This window comes from Lathyrus oleraceus, chromosome 6 (genome assembly GCF_024323335.1).
Source record: "Lathyrus oleraceus cultivar Zhongwan6 chromosome 6, CAAS_Psat_ZW6_1.0, whole genome shotgun sequence".
Classification (NCBI taxonomy): domain Eukaryota; kingdom Viridiplantae; phylum Streptophyta; class Magnoliopsida; order Fabales; family Fabaceae; genus Lathyrus; species Lathyrus oleraceus.
The window spans coordinates 349,743,336-349,764,897 of record NC_066584.1 but is presented as its reverse complement, the minus strand read 5'-3'; the positions used below and the strand labels follow the sequence as shown (position 1 = coordinate 349,764,897).

At 39.2% G+C, this 21,562-nt stretch overlaps 1 non-coding gene across 1 annotated transcript; it reads left to right on the top strand.

The window, feature by feature from the left end:
- The first annotated feature begins 20,909 nt into the window (after nucleotides 1–20,909).
- Nucleotides 20,910–21,016, top strand: LOC127099308 (small nucleolar RNA R71). Its single transcript, XR_007793827.1, has one exon. It is a non-coding gene; the product is annotated as a small nucleolar RNA R71 (small nucleolar RNA).
- Nucleotides 21,017–21,562: the final 546 nt, after the last annotated feature.

Below are 21,562 nucleotides of genomic sequence, written 5' to 3'. Positions count from 1 at the left end.
ATTTTTATTTTCGTATTTTTTTAATATTAATATTTTATTTTAATTATTTATTCTAAATGGTCCATTTTAACACTCTTTTTTTATTGATTTTATTTTTATGACTTAAAATTATTGTTAGCATTTGATTTTTGGGATGAAGGTTGACCACTGTCTCATGGTCAACCTGACCTTTTCTTGGAATTTTATTTTGCATTTTCAATTTATTTTGGATTTATTTTTGACCTAGTTTGGTTGGTTGACTTTTAATTTGACTTCTGTTTTATTTTAATTAATTCACGTACCAATTTTCATGATTTTTAAAATAGTTTTTGGGGATGATGATGTCCTAAGCCCACTTTATTTAGTTTAATTTTTCATAATTTTCTTGATTAATTTACTATTTATTCTTGATTTATTTCTAACCTAGTCTTATTAATTGACTTTTGGTTTGACCTATGTTTTGTTTTAATTAATTCATGTGCCAATTTTCATTATTTTAAAAATCTTTTTGGGGGATGATGATGTCTTGACCCCACCTTATTTATTTTAATTTTTCATAATTTTCTTGATTAATTTGCTATTTATTTGTTATTTTTTAAGTTGACTTAAATTTTCAGTTGGTTTCTTTATGATCGATGTTTGACTTAGGGATTGCTTATGGCAATTGAAGAGATCTTTTGATCCTCCCTCGTTTATATCATATGCCATGTATTAGAGGCCTTTTACCTAGATTTTATTTGATCCTTACCTCATTTCTTGATTAAATTATTCAGTGGACCCTTCGTGTGCATATTTTCATCTGTTTGATTCATCTGTTATCATTTATACTTGTTTCTCTCATTCATGCTTTCTATTGCTTGATTATTTAACATGTTCATACTCCCATGCATTGTTTAAATGCTCCATTATTTGATTCTTTGGTTTGATTATATATTGTTTATTTATCCGATCTGATTGATAACTGTTGCCTACTTGTATGATGTATGAGACATATATTCTTATTGTTTGTTTGCCATGAACAATCCCCATTCATAACAAATGTACCCCTCTCCCATAAAGTGTATAATATTTATTTCTTTATTTCTTTAGTCACCTTTTAATACAAGAATTAAAACGAACATCCGATAACCATTTCAAAATAAGATCAAAAGCTCGATCCAACGTCGAGTAATCATTTCCAAAACTTAACAGAACCAGCACGCATTCATCCATCCTCTTGTAAGTCGATTGCCTCAGGCATCTCCATCTACCTGTAAGTCGATTGCCTCCGGCATCGCCATCTACCCTTATCCGTAACTCCTCTCCGCGCTCCATCCGTCGACTCTTGTTTCATTTAGGTAGCACCCATTAGGTAGAACCCTTTGTATGATAACATAGGTAGAATTCCCTTATTCTTTGCATGCTAACATTAGGTAGATGTTCCCCTTTGTAAATCCTAACACATAGGTCCATATTGCATGACAACTCTAGAGCAGAACTTCCCCACTTTTAGACCTTCCGTGCGTCTCCGATCTTGTGGCATGTCAGTTCGTTCTATTGCAAAGAGGTAACTGCCTAAGACTCGATTCAGCAAGTTGCGACACCTACTGCTAGGACGTTGAACACACTGCCCATCCTCCTTTGACACAACTGGTGTCCTCTTTTGTAAGTCCATGTTCAGAGGGCAATCCTTAACCCCTAGTTAGCCGAACTACGTTTTGCTATGATTCTCATTCCAGATGAGATACGTAGGCATAAGACGCGACGTCTTACCGAGAACACTTCTCTTTAACCCATAGGTAGCCGAGCTACGAAGACTCTGATTCTCATACTCAGATGAGATACGTAGGCAGTGGATGCGACATCCTTGCGAGTCATTTTCTTTTAACCTTCCTTTTAGTAAATAGTACTTTAGATATACCTACACCCTTTAGACTAGAACAACACTTATGAAAAGGGCTCCCTAGGAGTACCTAGGATGTTTTGGGTGCTTAAAACCTTCCCATTGCATAACCAACCCCCTTACCCAGATCTCTGACATTTTTATTAGTTTTTTATTCGATAAAACTTTTAGGTTTTTGTTCGCTTTCTAACCATTCCTTTGAATAAATAGAAGTGCGGTGGCTACTCGACTTGTATGGTTTACCTTGGATTTAATCAATATCTCTAATGGTACCAAATACCCTACTACAGAAAAGTGGCGACTCTGCTGGGGAATATCATTTGCGTAGTGGGTTTTGCCTACTTTTCATATTTGTTATATTGTATGGTATATTGCTTTGTGACATATTTTTGTGCAATTTGGGATTACTTTATTGTATGTAATGATTGAATTGTTTGAATATTAATTCCTTGTATGCTTGGTGATCTTCGTGAGATGAGTTCTATACCCGAACTCGAGTGCACTTAGGATAGGAGAATGGCATAGTCTTGTTGACTTGTGTGGAGTTATTCCTTAGCAAGTTGACTTGCAAGCCCATTCACTTGGTGGAGGTTATGTTGGCATCAATAATGTCACACGACTAGTCGTGGTTAGGCATTACTCTTTCCAATATATGCCTTAGAAGTCAAGGACCTTAGTTTACCACGCCCATCTTGGCCTATTTTTAGAACGTAGTGTGAAGATCGTTCAAGTGTTTCGCAAGTATACGAACGCGTCAGAGTAATATAAAAGATTGTCGAATCCATAGAGACCAAGTGTCAATCTATCGTTATCTGTCGTTATGGTGTTTATCAAAGGCAATTGAAATAGGTGTTTTTGGAGTGTGCAATGAAGAGTAAAGTATTGAAATAAAGATATAATTAATAAAGACAGGGTCGAATGTAATTCACGTAATTAATTAATAATCCAAGTACTTGCTAATAGAGCTACTTATGGGCAATGTTTCCTACTTTGAAAAGAACTAATTTAACAGGAACTGTCGCTTTCGCGTATTCAGAACCGAGTTGTACTCCCTAATCAAACCCTCTTATTGTCACTTATAAAAAGGCGCACATTGCGTTAGAGTAGTAACCCTATTTTTAAGAAATATAATATCTTGACTAAGTTGAAAAGTATTATAACCTGGATTTCTTAACCAAAAGAGGTTCTTACGAACCAGACTCTAAACTTATAAACGCGTCCAAAAATAGTTTTAAAATCTCTTTTCTTCTTAATGTTAAAAACTCCTAATGAACTAGACAAAGCGCTTTCGCTGTTTTTGGAATAGTTAAAAACAATTAAGTTTAAAAAGACGTTGGACGGCTTTCGATCTTACCCAACGGAATTGAAGTACGGGAAAACTTAAGTTGAAAGTTAAAATAGCCCTTTAAGTGTTTCTACGAACAATTGTACGGATTACTGGTTCAATTACGATCCTTACATTCTAACCTTATAAATTTAGCTAGACATGGTAAAGTAAAAGTGCATTAAAATAAATAAAAGTAGTGCGAGTGCGGAAAATAAATAAAAGTAGTACGAGTGCGGAAAGTAAATAATTTAAAGCGAGTGCGAGGAAATAAATAATTTAAAGCGAGTGCGAGGAAATAAATAAAATAAATCGAGTGCGAGGAAATAAATAAAAGTAAAGTGAGTGCGAGGAAATAAATAAAGTAAAGCGAGTGCGAGGAAATAAATAAAGTAAAGCGAGTGCGAGGAAATAAGTAAAAGTAAAGCGAGTGCGAGGAAATAAATAAAGTAAAGCGAGTGCGGGAAAATAAATAAGATAAAGACAAGTAGTGGGAGTAGTGGGGAACAAAATGGGGTAGGCCACAAGAACAAAATGCTGAATTTTAGGGTTTTAGGCTCTTTTTCGCTCCTTTTCTCGATCGGGGCTCCGATTAAAGTAAAAACCTGAAAACAAAGAAAAACATAGCAATAACACAACAAAATGATAATAAAACAACTAGAATGCATGTGAAATCAGAGTCGAAAATACGGTAAATTTTAGTGTTATCAAACTCTCTCACACTTAAACCTTTGCTTGTCCTCAAGCAAAACATTAAAAAGCTCATAAAAGAAAATTTGTGTAAACGAGTGTTTTAGGTAAAAATTCTAAGTTCAAGTTGGGATGCAGTGATAGGTACTAAATGAGTGAACTAAGGGTATCATGATGACACTAATCCACAAATACGGACATAAACTTCATTCCTATATTAACCAACCCATATTATCCCACAATACCTAGGCCTGCCTCTTCATCTCTTTTGTGTCCTTTTCATTCAGGCGCAATCACATTAAGCCCGTTATCAGTACATGCTTCATAGTAGAGTGGCTTGTTAGTGATTATGATCTGAGCATGGGTTTTCTGGCACATAAATATGTGTAAACCCTTTTATTGGACCCAACTGTAGTTGTGGGGGATCGGATCGTAATCCGCCCTACCGAGTCCAGTGCTAGATACCTCTGAACCAACTAACAGTGGGAAAGTTTTTCTTTTTCTTTTTCTAGAAATTTTTTACAATTCTTTGGTTTAAATGACTTTGTGAGGGTCACCTATACCGGAGTTGCCTTTTTGCTTTCTTTTATTTTTTTGTTTTTCTGGATCATTCACTTATTTGCATCGGTCCCCTACGTAGAGGATGCGTAGGCCGGAGCTGACTGCTGAGATAAACTACTAAGGACTTATACGGAAATGATGATTAAGGTCGTGGTATATGGGGTTTCAGGAGTGGTTCCTATATTTACGAAGTCTATGGTGCTAAAACAGATACTGATGTTTCGCAAAGTTCTCCCAAGTCACCGCATCCTTACTCAAAACATGTCTTTAAAACCTGAAAACTTTCGGAATAACACTATTTTCTTTTGCAATTTTTTTTCTATGGGGCTAAAGGTATGGGGAGGTAGGATTGTACTAAAGATATACTATATTTGGTGACTCGTCAGACTCATACATTATACTAAAAAGAAAAATAAACAACTAAGAGGAAATAACAATAAATAAATTATCTAAAAACAGTAAAGAAAAAGCGATAAAGGAAAAACGAGAAAAGAAATAAAGAAAAGACGATAGAGTCTCCTCCCACACTTAAATCGAACATTGTCCCCAATGTTTCGAAATAAGATAAGGGAAGACTTACCTGATAACCTATTGCTGACCACTAATGCCCTCGCCATCCTGAGGTGGACGACAGGATCGGGTACGACGACGGTCTCTCTGATCCATCCTCGCCTGCAGGGCATCCTGAGCGGTCCTCACTTCTCGAAGGTGACCTAAAATGGTACCCTGAGTTTTTTCTATGAGAGCAATATGCTGACGGTGGTGGTGTTGCTGACGGGCTTGTGTATCTATGATCGTTTGCAGGGACTGTAGAACAGTGTCATAGGACCTGTCTGTCCTCCGCTGCGATTCTCGCATGAAGTTCATGTTATCCGTCATTTGTTGCTGGATGGTAAAGAGTAGGTCGTCACGCCTTTGCTCTCTAGCCATGTGGTCACGCCACATCTCCTATGTAATATAGAAGCCAGGAGTGGTACCTGCAGAAGAAGAAGATGGTGCGGTATGTGGTGGTGAAGGATGATGGGGGGGACACATGGGGTACGGGAGATCTCTCTCTCCGATCATATTCATCATCAGTGTCATGTCCCGCCTCATCAGGAATGTTAGGAGGAAGAGGCCCAAAACAGGTGGGGCATCTAAAGCGTAGGTCCAATTCCTTTCATCTCGTACATCTGTACGTCTAGTGCACGGTAAAACAACAGACGAGATGGCTACACCATGAACCACAAGCATATAGCCTCCTTCTCTCCTCGAGCGGCACAATTTCATGTCTCTCAGAAATTTTAGGTTAATTGTGCGAGGAGGTAAGGGTTCTAGGGTAGCCATCTCATCGTTCAGGTTAAGCGCCCGAGCAATAGATGTAATCAATCCACCAAAAGAAATCGGTCCCGCTTTATTCAAAGTTAAAGTCATATGAGTAAGCATGAACGAGACTGAATTAATACGTCTATTTGTGAGGCTACCTTGTAAAAATAGAAGCTCTCTAGCATTAACCTTATTTGGATTCTCCCGGCCAAAAATAGTGCATGCCAACAGATATCTAAAAACTCTGATGGCCGGGTTATGGATAGTTGAGGCAAGAAATCCTTCAAAAGAGTTTATGGAAGTGTTTGATAAACGCTCCCAGAAGGAAAATACCTCAACAGACCATTCGGAATCCAAAGGGGCCTCACAAATAGCACCGTCCCCATGAGGGATTCCTAACAAGCTGGCTAGTTCGTCGGTACTGAATTGGTATTCAGCAGCAAACATTCTAAATTTGACAGTACCAACTGTGCTAGCAGTGTTAGGGTTGACAATATAAATTAAGGAACTCAAAAATTCAATTGTCAACCGCTCATAGGTAGGTTCTTTATTGGAAAAGAAATTATGAAAACCTAATTATCTAATATATGAAATATGCTATGATAGATACCTAAAGTGTAGAGACAGTTTTCGTCAACATACCTTGTCGGGAGGATTTCCCGATTTTGCAACCGTTCGATAATTTTTCTTTGTCTATCCCCCGGTTTCCCTCCTCGAAGAACGAATCCGTTAAACTCCATTTGAAAAGCTCTTGAAAAGTGATGAAGAAGATGAAGTGGTTTGTGAAAAGGTTGGATTTTTACAAAATCCGACAGATGAAATCGAAAATGGAAATTGGAATAATGATTTGTGTGGTGTGGTGGTTAGAAAAGTATGAGTTTTTTGTGGGTTCAAGGATGTTTTTCCAAGGTGAAAAAATGGGTTTGGAAGATTTTAAGTTGCAAAAATGGTGAAGAAAGGGGTTCTGCCCCGACCTTTTACAGACGCTGTGGCGAGCGCCACAGGGTCTATGGCGGGCGCCACAAGGCAAAATCTGGCTGGGCCGGATTTTGGTCCTTTGGCTTGGGCTTCTCTTGTCTTTTGGCTTTGAGGGGTCCGGATAGCATTTGTCTTGTGATTTTCCTAGTATCTTTGACTTGCATAATTTTATAAAGGTAAAAACAACAAAAAATAAAAATGAAACTGAAACAAAAACAAAAATTAAATATAAATAAATAAATAACTGAAAAATTAAAATGCAAATAAAATAAACATAAAACATATATAGATAAAAATAGAAATACTAATGTATAGGTGTAGTTTATATAATATTCCAAATGCGATAATATAAGATGAGTTATGTAAATACGAGAAATATAAAAAAGAGATAAAATAAGATGAAATGGTGAGATCATATAGTGGTGATGTCATCTTCCTGAGAGGAACCACGGAGCATGGCTACCTCCTGCTTGAGCTCTGCGATCTCCTGATATAGACAGTCGGCTTCAGTAGCATGGGTGAGATCAGACACTCCCATCTGTAAAGTGAGGTCAACCACCTCCTGTCTAAGCGCTGCGATCTCTCTACGACACTCAGCAATCTGAGTGCGGATGTCGGGTGTCTGCAATGAAAGATTATTATCGAAAACAGTGATTCTGGGAGATGGTGGTGTAGGTGTGTATTCAGCAACGGTTGGTGATCTTGGTTCCTCAACGGTCTCTCCCTGGCCCTCTAGAGCATAACTCCTATTCGCTGGATCATGCACACTGGTCATCATAGGATCTGGCATTGTGAAATAATGGATGGCCTCGCTGTCGACTAGCAGTCGGAACTGACATGGGTGGAAAGAGGCTATCCTCATCAATCCTCAGGTCAAACAGAAGTCGATGTCCATGGTAGTGTACCTACAGTAGATCCGGAGATGTGACAGCTTGCGAGACAGAACTAAAGCTACAACAATCTGCGTGATGATTCCGCCCACATGGATGACTCCTTCGGTAGATCTGGAGATACCGCTGAGACTGTATAATAAAAAGTTCCCACATGCTACTGGGCGAGACTGGGATGCACAAAATAATAGGAAGATCTCCTCTTCACTCAGTAGTGTCTCTGCATCCGGCCTTCCCAGGAAGGAATGTGCTAATATCATCTGAAAGTATCTGAAGGCTGGGTTATGTATGACATGAGACAGCTGCATAGATGGATCCTGGCTTCCGCCACCTGAGATATCACTCCAAAACTTCTCAACCTCCTTACCTAGGAAATATCCCATAGGTGTCTCCTGGATAACATCAGGAGTAGTCTGGAAGCCCAATAAGTCGCCGAACTCTTTCTGGCTGAAGGAGTACTCAACTCCAAAAAGCCTGAAAGTAGAATACCCATCTGGTCCAGAAAATGGGTCATAGTCGAATGAACTCAGGAACTCCAAAGTCAGGTTCCTATATGTGTTACTCAAGTCATCAGCAAACTCATCCCAGTGAAGCTGGTGGCTAAGGAATCAGATACTCGGCTCGATACCTAGTGCCTCCATACAGTGCTGATCAGGATAACGTGTGGGTGCCATAGGGCGCTGATACAAAGCAATGTAGTGCTCCCTCTGAGCATTATCTCTATAGGCCACGTGCATGTCATCGAAATCCTGCATCCTGTAAAAGTTAAGAAAGTGATCCTGAAAATACAAACCATTCAAATCTTAGTCTCAATGCAAAATATGATAAAATAAAATAAAAAAATAAAATTAAATAAATGCGAAAAAGTAAAATGAAAGAAAAACCATGGGTTGCCTCCCACGCAGCGCTTGTTTAACATCAATAGCTTGACGATTAGAATTTATACACCTGTAGTAGTAGGAATTGGTGGATCAATCAGGGTGTGGCTTGAGTAGTATGCTGGAATGTCTCCTCCTTCGTAGAGCTTCAGTCTTTGTCCATTTACAATGAATGGACTACAGGTATCGTTCTTGATTTCTACGGCTCCAGACCTCAGAATCTTGGATACTGTTGATTCTAAGTGTTGGCAACAATTTTGGTAAAACAAAGAGTGTTCACAAGATGTCATGTGTGATGTCTTAACATAAGATATCCTATGTACCTACTGGAGTTAAAGAACATGTGCAAGCAGGATTGTTTCAGAATGCCACTTACAATGCTAAGGCGTCTGATATTGGATGTACCTGCTGGAGCTTAATTGGAAGACATGTTCATGCAGGATTGTTTCAGATGACATACACAATGTCATGGTATCTGATATGGTTGTACCTGCTATAAAAGGAAATTGGATTATGCAGGATTTTTCCAGAAGTCAGACCCGATGTCATGACATCCTGTACACAGAACATTCAGTATGAATGTCTGGTGTTTTGTGATTTCACAATTAATGGCAATCATTGGTTGATTGAAGATATGGCTAGCTGGCGCATTCTTTCAGGGATTTCAACCAGATTTGTTTATTTTCCAAGGAGATCTTTACAGCTGATATGAAAAGATTTGATTGGAAAATATATTTAGGGTTTTCAAGCTGTCCAATGTTTCTATAAAAAGGGACTCAAAAAACCTGTTTGAACACACAACCAAGACTGAGCGAAATTTAGAGAGAGAGCTAGGGTTTGTGTCTGTAGGTCATTCAAGTCATCTATTGATGATTGAATTGGACTGATTTGTCTTCTTGATCAAAGCTTTGAAGCAAGATCAAGAGTGTGTCTTCTTGATTGAAACTGTGAAGTAAAATCAAGAGTTTGTAATTGAAAAGCATTTTCTTTTCACAAGGTATTGTTGTTTAAAATCACGGGTGTGTGATTGTAAGGGAAGTGAGTGGGTTCTCATATCTAAGAGTGCTTAGGTAGAAATTGCACGGGTAGAGATTAGGTGAGAAAGACTGTAACTTGGTGAAGTGTACGGATAGTCTTTGAACTAATTCTATTATAGTGAATTTCCTTCCTGGCTTGGTAGCCCCCAGACGTAGGTGAGTTGCACCGAACTGGGTTAACAATTGCTTGTGTTATTCGCTTTACCATTCTGTTTATTTTATCCATTGTGTATTAGTAGATATCAGTGTCGTGACATTACCTTCGACATCTTATATCTGATACCAGAATTTCAATTGGTATCAGAGCAGGCATCCTGCTCTGGTTCTGGGTGAGATCTAGGGGCTATACTTTCTGGTACAATGGAGAGAGATGGAGGATCTGTTCATAGGCCACCAATTTTGGATGGTTTTAACTATGACTATTGGAAACCTAGAATGGTAGCGTTTCTGAAATCCCTTGATAACAAGGCTTGGAAAGCAGTGCTAATAGGTTGGGTGCTTCCTGTCATTACTAAAGAAGGAGAAGCCACCACTGAGAAGAAGCCTGAAGAACAATGGTCCAAGGAGGAGGATGATCTTGCTCTTGGAAACTCTAAAGCCTTGAATGCAATATTCAATGGGGTAGACAAGAATATTTTCAGGCTGATAAACAACTGTGAAGTGGCCAGAGATGCTTGGGACATTCTCAAGGTCACTCATGAAGGCACCTCTAGGGTAAAGATGTCTAGACTTCAGCTGCTCACCTCCAAGTTTGAAAACTTAAGGATGAAAGAAGAAGAAAACATTCATGAATTTCACATGAGTATCCTTGAGATAGCTAATGCTTCAGGAGCCCTGGGAGAGCAGATGATAGATGAAAAGTTGGTGAGCAAAATACTTAGGTCACTCCCTAAGAGATTTGCAATGAAGGTGACTGCCATAGAAGAGTCTCAAGACATCTCCAACATGAGGGTAGATGAGTTAATTGGCTCCCTCCAAACCTTTGAGATGGGATTGATTGAGGGAACTGAAAAGAAAACCAAGAGCATTGCCTTTGTATCCAACACAGAAGAGGAAAACAGTCAAGATTTGGATAAAGAGTGGGCCAATGAAGTTGCAAAGCTGGGGAGACAGTTTAACAGACTGTTAAAGAAAATGGATGTCAGATCCAAGGCAAATGTCAAGAACATCTCGTCTGACAACAATGCTGGAAGAAAAGCAAGAGCAGATGAGAAGCCCAAAGAAGGAAAAGAGGTTCAGTGCTATGAATGTGATGGGTATGGACACATCAGGTCTGAATGTGGGACCTACCTTAAGAAACAGAAGATGAGTCTTGCTGCCACATGGTCTGATGAGAGTGATACTGAAGAGACTGCAAATCTTGTAACTGCTTTGACAGGAAGATGGGAAACTGAATCAAGTGATGGTGAGGTAACCTTTGAGGAATTGGCCTCTACCTACAGAGAGCTGTGTTAGAAAAGTGTTGAGCTGAACAAGCAGTCTTTAAATCAGGAGAAAGACATAACTCAACTTGAGAATGAGAAGGTAGAATTCTTGGAAACCATCTCCAAATTGAAAACAGAAGTTGTGGCTCTAAAGGTCAAGCTAGATGAAGATCAACAAGTTGAGAGTCAGAAGATAGTCCAACTGGAGAAAGAAAAAGCAGAACATGTGGAAACCATCTTCAAGCTAAAGACTGAAGTTGTGCTCTTAAACTCAAAACTAGAAGAGACAACCAAGTATGTAAGGATGCTGAACAATGGATCTGATTCCTTAGACAAGATTCTTCTAACTGGACAAATCACAGGAGTCAAATCTGGATTAGGGTACCATAAAACTAAGGCTGAAAGTAGTTACACTGGCTGCAAACCTCAAGCTAAACCTAAATGCAGCAATAGTAAGAGCAGTTTCAAGATGTCACATCATATGTCACACCATCAGAAGAAAGAACAGCAGAAAGACAAACACCAAAGATGGAGATGTCATTACTGTGGGAAATCTGGTCACTCAAGGCCCTTCTACTATCAGCTGTATGGTTACCCTACCCCCTTTCATCAGTATCATCAGAAGAGCAAACACCAAAGATGGAGATGTCAATACTGTGGGAAAGCTGGACACTCTAGGTCTTCCTGTTATAAGATGTATGGTTATCCTAGCCATGTTCATCAATAGACTCACTATCAACCCAGACCCAAACATCACAGGCCTATCAACAAGAAGCAATGGGTTCCTAAGACTAATGTTACAAGTCTAATAGCTCACAAAGAAGAGTGGTATTTTGATAGTGGTTGCTCTAGACACATGACTGGGAACTCAGACTTGATAACTGATCTTCACCCTCATGACTTAAGCTATGTAACCTTTGGTGATGGAGAGAATGGTGAAATAAAGGGGATAGGCAAGCTTGAGTGTCCTGGAGCTCCTAAACTTGACAATATTCTACTGGTCAAGGGCTTGACTTCAAATCTAATAAGCATCAGTCAGCTAGGGGATCAAGGTCTGAATATCATCTTCACTAAAACTGAATGTCTGATTGTGAACAAAGACAGTGAAGTAATTATGAAAGGAATCAGGACCAACAACAACTGCTACATGTGAAGCTCTCAAATGGATAACCCCTCTAAGATGAGTACAGTTGCAAGAAGGATCATCAAGGGAAAGGAAAGGTGTCAGATAAGGGTGCTAATATCTAACCTCAAGGAAGAAAAGGTCATGATGACCCAAACACCTGAACACATGACTGGTGGTATGAAGTCTGAAGGTAGTGAGAGCTTTGCTGGAACTGAGACACAAGGAACTATGTCTGTTGAAAACAACAATGCTCAACCAGGGTGGATGAAATTACTGAGAATTATCTACAATGTCACACTCGATGCTATGACATTGTACTATGACAACTTGACTGCAAAGGATTTGTATGATGAAAAGGGAAAATTAGGGACTTGGCTTCTTGAGAAAATATGGCAATTAATGTGGAGTGCAAAAGGCAAGAAAAATATTGTCTGCCCAATGAAAAGAAAAAGCCACATTAATAATGAATCATCTCCTAGTATTAGAAATAGCATCTATTTCATTTGCACACTCTGCCTGAACACAATTCTTTCCATCCTCATTAAACTTCTCAAAGAACCTCTGCTAGGGCAAAGAAAGTTTTCTCAAAAGTTCAACAACATGTCTCAACATCCGTCAACATCTAGCTCAAAATCCTTTCATACTAGAACTTCCTCCATGGAATTTTTAGAAGAAGAGTTGATAGACGCAACCCCTCTGCGTATGATACCAGGTGACGTTCCAGGCTCCCCTTCCATGGCTAGAGCTAAACAAGGCAACACTCCTGAAGAATCACCTGAGAAAGAGGACATGCACTCTACTGATCGCATCATAAGAAACCTAGTTACTAGGATACTGAATGAAGAGCACGAAGTTAAGGACATTTTTACCCCTCTGTCCAGAAGGGACCCCTCACCTGAGGTGGAAACCCAAGCTGAGAAAGATGATGACTCATCTAAAACAGAAAAGGAAGTAGCTGCTGAGGGACTATGTTCTCTTGGAAAAAACTTACCTAGTATGTCCCCTGATACTGCTCAGGACATTGAGGAAGAAGGGTCTGAGGAAGAAGATGACATGTTGGTCAATCTTGTGAAAACAAGGGTAGCTAATAGACTGAGAAAAAGGAAGAGTATGGCTGAGATAAGGACAGGTAGGAAAGAGAAAAGGGTTGCTGGTATAGGTCCCTCCAAGACTTGGAGTAAAGTAGAGGTCAGGAAGATGAAGAAAAGTGAGAGGTCTGAATCTGATGAGGATGTCGAATATGATGTCTCAGACATTCCCCCTGTTAAAAGGAAGCCTGTAAAGAAGTCTTCAAACAAAGTGGATGTTGTTCATCTTGACAATATCTCATTTCACGTGGAAGGTGGTGCTGCCAAATGGAAGTTTGTGACTCAAAGAAGGGTAGCAGTTGAAAGAGAATTGGGAAAAGAGGAAAGTGAAGTAAAGGAAGTCATGGAGTTAATTAAGACAGCTGGTCTTGTGAAAACTGTGACTACTCTGCCTCAGTGCTATGAGGGGTTAGTCAAAGAATTCATTGTGAACATCCCTGAGGAGATATATGAAAGAAACAACAGGGAGGGCTGCAAAGTTTTTGTAAGGGGTAAGTGTGTGAAACTTTCACCTACTATCATCAACAAGTTCCTAGGAAGAGGAACTAATGGAGGAGTAGATCTAGAGACCACAGACAATGAGGTCTGTAGAATTATTACATCTGGCCAAGTTAAGGAATGGCCTAGTAGGAAACACCTATCAGCTAGTAAGCTCACTGTGAAGTATGTCATTCTGCATAAGATTGGTTCAGCAAATTGGGTACCTACTAATCACATATCTACCATCTCCATTGCTCTTGGGAGGATCATTCATGCCATTGGAACTAAGATAAACTACAATTTTGGAAAGTTTGTGTTTGATCAAACCATCAAACATGCCTCCATCAATGCTGTAAAGTTGCCCATTGCATTCCCTTCTATCATCTGTGGCATCATCCTGAGTCAACAACCAGGAATCCTGAGTACAAGTGATATTCCAAGCAGGAGAAAGACCCCTTTGTCAATTCACTATAAGCTTTTTGAGGGTAGTGATGTCAATGATGTTGTTATGACATCTGCCAGAAGGGAACCTGCATCTCAAGGGAGCCTAATTAATCAATTGAAAGATACCTGCAAGGAATTAGAGGAAGGTATGAAGGTGGCCAAGGCAAGAAAAGAAGCTTTGGAAGCCCTTATCTGTAGCCTTGAAAAGGAGGAGTTAGAAAAGGCTGGAAAGGATTCAGATGGAAAACCACAATCCAGTGGCAGCTCCAGAAGCTCTGAGGGTTCTGAAGATGAAGATGAAGGTGAAGGAGATACTTCTTCTTCTGATTAATTGTCCCTGGCTGTATTGAAGACTTGGAGGGGTGCTGGAAGGTGTGGTGGAAGCTGGGCTGCTGTTTGGAAGGCTGTTGTCTTGTTTGTTTTTGTATTTTGTGGCAGTCCTCTTGATGCCTGTTATGTAATATTTAGGGCTCTTAATGAGTTCCTTGGATTTGTTCATTGTCTCAGCGTTTTTGCTGTGTATAATGATGGTTGTGTACTTCCTGGATATTATGTTTTAACATGCTTAATGTTATAACATTTGTTTTAACTTTCTCTGCTAGGCTAATAGACATTTATTTTGTCTGATTGGTCACCTTTGGTCAATTTTGACTAAAAAGGGGGAGAAGTGCTTGATATGGAAGTTGTCTATGGTTGATCAGAAGGACAACTATTATTGAAAGAGGTGCACAAGTGCAGTTGTTGTAGCAGATGTCAATATGACATTCTGGCTGGTACAGGTACTGGAGTTCAGTAGCTGTTTTTTGGTGAATGCACAGATTTAGGGGGAGAAGAAGTACCCTTGTGCACTGTGCATTTGTGTGTCTTACTAGTTGCATCCATAACTAGTAATTCTGTTGATTGTTGCATAAATTTAGGGGGAGGAGAAGTACCCTTGTGCATATGTGTATTACTAGTAGCCATAGCTAGTAATTGTTTTTTGCTTCTGCTGCTGATTAAACTACTGTTATGTGGTTTAACTGCTGATAGTTTGCCTTGTGAACAAAAAGGACAAATATATGTTTTAGCCAAAATTTGCCAAAGGGGGAGTTTGTTGATTCTAAGTGTTGGCAGCAATTTTGGTAAAACAAAGAGTGTTCACAAGATGTCATGTGTGATGTCTTAACATAAGATATCCTATGTACCTGCTGGAGTTAAAGAACATGTGCAAGCAGGATTGTTTCAGAATGCCACTTACAATGTTAAGGCGTCTGATATTGGATGTACCTGCTGGAGCTTAATTGGAAGACATGTTCATGCAAGATTGTTTCAGATGACATACACAATGTCATGGTATCTGATATGGCTGTACCTGCTATAAAAGGAAATTGGATTATGCAGGATTTTTCCAGATGTCATACCCGATGTCATGACATCCTATACACAGAACATTCAGTATGAATGTCTGGTGTTTTGTGATTGCACAATTAATGGCAATCATTGGTTGATTGAAGATATGGCTAGCTGGCGCATTCTTTCAGGGATTTCAACCAGATTTGTTTATTTTCCAAGGAGATCTTTACAGCTGATATGAAAAGATTTGATTGGAAAATATATTTAGGGTTTTCAAGCTGTCCAATGTTTCTATAAAAAGGGACTCAGAAAACCTGTTTGAACACACAACCAAGACTGAGCGAAATTTAGAGAGAGAGCTAGGGTTTGTGTCTGTAGGTCATTCAAGTCATCCATTGATGATTGAATTGGACTGATTTGTCTTCTTGATCAAAGCTTTGAAGCAAGATCAAGAGTGTGTCTTCTTGATTGAAACTGTGAAGTAAAATCAAGAGTTTGTAATTGAAAAGTATTTTCTTTTCACAAGGGATTGTTGTTTAAAATCACGGGTGTGTGATTGTAAGGGAAGTGAGTGCGTTCTCATATCTAAGAGTGCTTAGGTAGAAATTGCACGGGTAGAGATTAGGTGAGAAAGACTGTAACTTGGTGAAGTGTACGGATAGTCTTTGAACTAATTCTATTATAGTGAATTTCCTTCCTGGCTTGGTAGCCCCCAAACGTAGGTGAGTTGCACCGAACTGGGTTAACAATTGCTTGTGTTATTCTCTTTACCATTCTGTTTATTTTATCCATTGTGTATTAGCAAATATCAGTGTCGTGACATTACCTTCGACATCTTATATCTGATACCAGAATTTCAGATACTTCGAAAGGACCAGTCCATCTTGAACGTAGCTTTCCAGGGAAGAGTCGTAACCTAGAGTTGAAAAGGAGAACAAGATCGCCCATATTGAAATTTTTCTTTACTATTCTTTTGTCGTGATAGGATTTTGTCCTCTCTTTATATATTTTTGCATTCTCGTAGGCAGATTGCCTAAGTTCTTCTAGTTTATGAATGTCTGGGGTACGGTTTTCTCCAGTGGCTAGGTAGTCTAAATTCAAAGTTTTAATGGCCCAATAGGCCTTATGCTCTAATTCGAATGGTAAGTGACATGATTTTCCATAAACTAGTTGATAAGGAGTAGTTCCTATAGGGGTTTTGAAAGCGGTTATATAGGCCCATAATGCTTCTTGAAGCTTCTGAGACCAGTCTCTCCTAGAAATAGAAACAATTTTCTCTAGGATTTGTTTTATCTCCCTATTAGATACTTCTACTTGGCCACTAGTCTGTGGGTGGTATGGTGTTGCTACTCTATGCCTAACTCCATATTTTCTTAAAAGTTTGTCAAATATTCTCGATATAAAGTGTGATCCTCCATCGCTTATGACTAAATGTGGTGTTCCAAATATAGGGAATATATAGTTTTTAAATAGTTTGATTACTACCCTAGTGTCGTTTGTGGGTGCAGCTATAGCTTCAATCCATATAGACACATAGTCTACAGCTACTAAGATATACCTATTTCCTAAGGATGGTGGAAAAGGTCCCATGAAATCTATACCCCATACGTCAAAGAGTTCTACTTCCTAAATGTTTCTTAGAGGCATTTCATCACGCCTTGAAATGTTTCCAGTGTGTTGGCATCTATCACACTTGACAATGCAAGCATAGACATCACGCCACATGGTAAGCCAGAATAGGCCAGCTTGAAGAATCTTGTCGTATGTCTTAGAGGTGCTCGCATGTCCACCATAAGGTGCAGAATGACAATGCTCGATAATACTATTTACCTCTTCTTCTGGAACGCAACGGCGAAAAATGCCATCTTTACCCCTTTTGAAAAGGAGCGGTTCGTCCCAATAGAAGTTTCTCACATCGTGGAAGAATTTCTTCTTGCGGTGGTAATCAAGATCAGGGGGTACTATATCAGCAACTAGGTAATTAACGAAATCTGCATACCAGGGTACGTTACTTATTTCTAAGGAATTTTGAGGGTGCTTGTAAAGATCTAGGTTATTATCTTCAATGATTTCTACTCTAGCGATCAGTCTATCATAGGCGAAATCATCATTTATGGGTACTAGTTCTGGTTTTAGATGTTCTAGCCTAGAAAGGTGATCGGCTACTACATTTTCAGTGCCTTTTTTATCTCTTATGTCTAAATCAAACTCTTGTAGTAATAGAATCCATCGGAGTAACCTGGGCTTAGCATCTTTTTTACTTAATAGGTAACGAATGGCAGCATGATCGGTGTAAACTATAATTTTTGCTCCTACTAGATAGGATCTAAATTTGTCTATAGCGAAAACTACAGCGAGTAATTCTTTTTCAGTTGTTGCGTAGTTAAGTTGGGCAGCATCTAGGGTTCTACTGGCATAATAAATGGCATGTAATTTTTTATCTTTCCTTTGTCCTAGAACGACTCCAACTGCATAATCACTAGCATCGCACATTATCTCAAAAGGTTCCGACCAATCAGGTGGTTTCATAATGGGTGCTGAGATCAATGCTTGCTTTAAAAGATTAAATGCGTCATTACATTTTTCATCGAAAATGAATTCAGCATCTTTCATTAAAAGTCCGGTTAAAGGTTTAGTTATTTTGGAGAAGTCCTTAATAAAACGCCGGTAGAATCCAGCGTATCCAAGAAAGCTTCGGACTTCTCTGATGGTTTTTGGGGGTTTTAGGTTTTCTATAACTTCTATTTTAGCTTTATCTACCTCTATACCTTTTTCAGAAACTATATGTCCTAAAACTATTCCTTCGGTTACCATGAAATGACATTTTTCCAAGTTTAGCACGAGGTTCAACTCCACGCATCTCTCCAGGATTTTCTCAAGGTTAGCAAGACAATTATGGAAATCAAATCCGCAAACCGAGAAATCTTCCATAAACACTTCCATGATACCATCTACGTAATATGCGAAGATTGACATCATGCAGCGTTGGAAAGTAGCTGGGGCATTACAGAGGCCGAACGGCATTCGTCTGTAGGCAAAAGTTCCATAAGGGCATGTAAAGGTAGTTTTTTCTTGATCTTTTGGGTGGATAGGTATTTGGAAGAATCTAGAGTATCCATCTAGATAGCAGAAGTAAGAGTGTCTGGCTAGACGCTCCAACATCTGGTCTATAAATGGTAAAGGGAAATGATCCTTCCTAGTTGCTTTATTTAATTTTCTATAATCTATACACATCTGCCATCCTCCTTCTAAACATTTTGCTACACGTTCGCCTTTATCGTTTTGCACGACTTTGATGCCTCCCTTTTTAGGTACTACATGCACAGGGCTCACCCAGTTACTATCCGAGATCTGGTAGATTATACCTGCCTCAAGTAACTTAAGAACTTCCTTTTTAACAACATCACTCATTATAGGGTTTATTCTTCTCTGATGTTCTCTGGAGGGTTTTGAATCTTCTTCTAGTGAAATCCGATGCATGCATACGGATGGGCTTATACCTTTCAGGTCAGAGATATTATATCCTAAGGCTGAGGGATATCTTCGTAAAACGTCTAAAAGTTGGTTCGTTTCCTTTTGGATCAAGGTAGCACTAACTATAACTGGACGGTTCATCTTTTCATCGAGGAACTCGTATCTCAGGTTCTTAAGTTCTAAGGTTGGTTTCTTAGGGCATGGCATATGATCTCGGGTAAGGGATAAACATTCGTAAAGGTTATCATCGATGTAGGGTTTCTTAAAGTCATCATCTTCCCTTATGAGAGTTGATGGTAACTTAATTGTTTTTATAATTTCTTTTTGTTCTAATTCTCTAACACATTCATCAATGATGTCTAAGGCATAACACGAGTCTCCCATCACAGGTGCCATAAGAAATTTCGAAAGTATAAATTCTATTTTCTCGTCACCTACCTCAAATGTCAACTTTCCTTTCTTGACATCTATTATGGCTCCTACAGTCGATAAGAATGGTCTACCTAGAAGGATTGGTATATCATTGTCCTCTTTGATGTCCATGACAACAAAATCAGTAGGGATAAATAACTGACCTATCCTAACAGGAACATCTTCTAAAATGCCTATCGGATACTTAACAGATCTATCGGCTAACTGAAGTGACATCTTAGTGGGTTGTAATTCTCCTAAGTTTAACCTCTCACAAACTGCTAAAGGCATTAGGCTCACACTAGCTCCTAAGTCTAGAAAAGCTTTTTCGATGACATGATTACCCAGAAGGCAAGGAATGGAGAAATTTCCAAGATCTTTATCTTTCTTTGCCAATTTGTCCTCGGAAATAGCATTACATTCCAAAGGCTTCGGATCGTCAAGTCTACGTTTGTTGGTAAGGATGTCTTTGAGAAACTTTGCATAAGAAGGTATTTGGGTGATGGCTTCTGTGAAAGGGATTTATACATGAAGTTTTTCTATAACTTTAATAAATTTTTGATACTGTTTATTGATCTGGGTTTGTTTGAGTCTTTGTGGATATGGTATAGGTGGTTTATATGGTGGGGGTGGTATGTAAGTTTTATCTTTAGGTTCTTCTCCTTTATCTCGACCTTCCTGGTTTTCAGGTTCCTCTGGTTCCTTTACTTCGTCCGTGGGTTTGGTACATTCCTTAGAAGTTTTGGGTTCACTCAATCTAGGGTTTGGTGGCTCATCATAAGCGTTCCCACTTCGTAGGGTAATGGCATTGGCTTTTCCTCTCGGATTTTGTTGAGGTTGTCCAGGGAATTGTCCTCCAGGAGTAGTCTGAGGGGCTTGGTTTAAAGCTACATGAGAGATCTGGGTTTCAAGCATCTTGGTATGAGTAACTATTTGGTCAACCTTGGTTCCTAACTGAGTAATCAATTCATTAACATGAATTTTTTGGTTCATGGATTCCTTGTTTTGTTGGGTTTGAGCGGTGATAAAATTTTCCATACTTTTCTCAAGGCTCGGCTTTGGTGGTACATGTTGCATAGGTTGATTTGATCTTGGGGCTTGATAACTAGGTCTCGGGGGTGCATTATTTTGAATAGGGTTATTGTTTTTATAGGAGAAGTTCGGGTGATTCCTCCATCCAGGGTTATAGGTATTCGAATATGGGTTCCCTTGGGTGTAGTTCACTTGCTCAGAGTGGGTTTTGTTTAATAGACTGCATTCTACGGATTGGTGTCCTTTGGTTCCACATATCTCATAATCCGATGAAACTGCGGCTACAGTATTCGGGTTTATGCACATATGCTCGACTTTAAGGGCTAATGCGTCCATTTTAGCTTGCATCATGTCTATAGAGCTTAGTTCATGCACTCCTCCTTGGGCTTCCTTCTTCTCAACTGTCGCTCGTTCGACTCCCCATGATTGATGGTTTTGAGCCATGTCTTCGATGAGGGGACTAGCTTCAGGATAAGGTTTGTTCATCAGAGCACCGCCTGCGGCAGCGTCGATGGTCATCTTTGTGTTGTAATGAAGTCCATTATAGAAGGTTTGAATGATTAACCAATTTTCTAAACCATGATGTGGGCATGCTTGTAACAACTCTTTATATCTCTCCCAAGCTTCGAACAACGATTCTCCTTGGTTTTGGGTAAATCTAGTTATATGGTTTCGAAGAATGACGGTCTTACTCGGGGGAAAATATCTAGCAAGAAAAACTCTTCTAAGGTTATCCCAAGTCGTAATGGAATTGGGTGGAAGGGAATCTAACCATGATAGGGCTTTATCTCTGAGGGAAAAAGGAAATAATCTTAAACGTATTGCCTCAGGAGAAGCTCCATTGGTTTTAAAAGTGTCTGCTAATTGAAGAAATATTTTTAAATGTTGGTTTGGGTTCTCAATAGTGAGACCTGCGAATTGTCTCTGTTGCTCTAGTTGCAACAGGGATGGTTTAAGTTCAAAATTATTAGCTGGGATGGTTGGGTTTACTATACTAGAACTAGGTTCTTCATTAGATGGTTGAGCGAAATCTTTAAGAGGTCTTTGATTTTGATCTTCGGCCATAGCTCTCTTAATTCTATGAAAGAATAAACGTGCGTGAGCGTAACGTTCAGGTTCCGCCAGAGGGTATACTAAGCTTAAACTTCCGGTGCTGCGAGTTCTTCGCATTGACCGGCGGGAAATAGCCTAAGTCTAAACGATATAACAACAAGAAAATGAAATTTG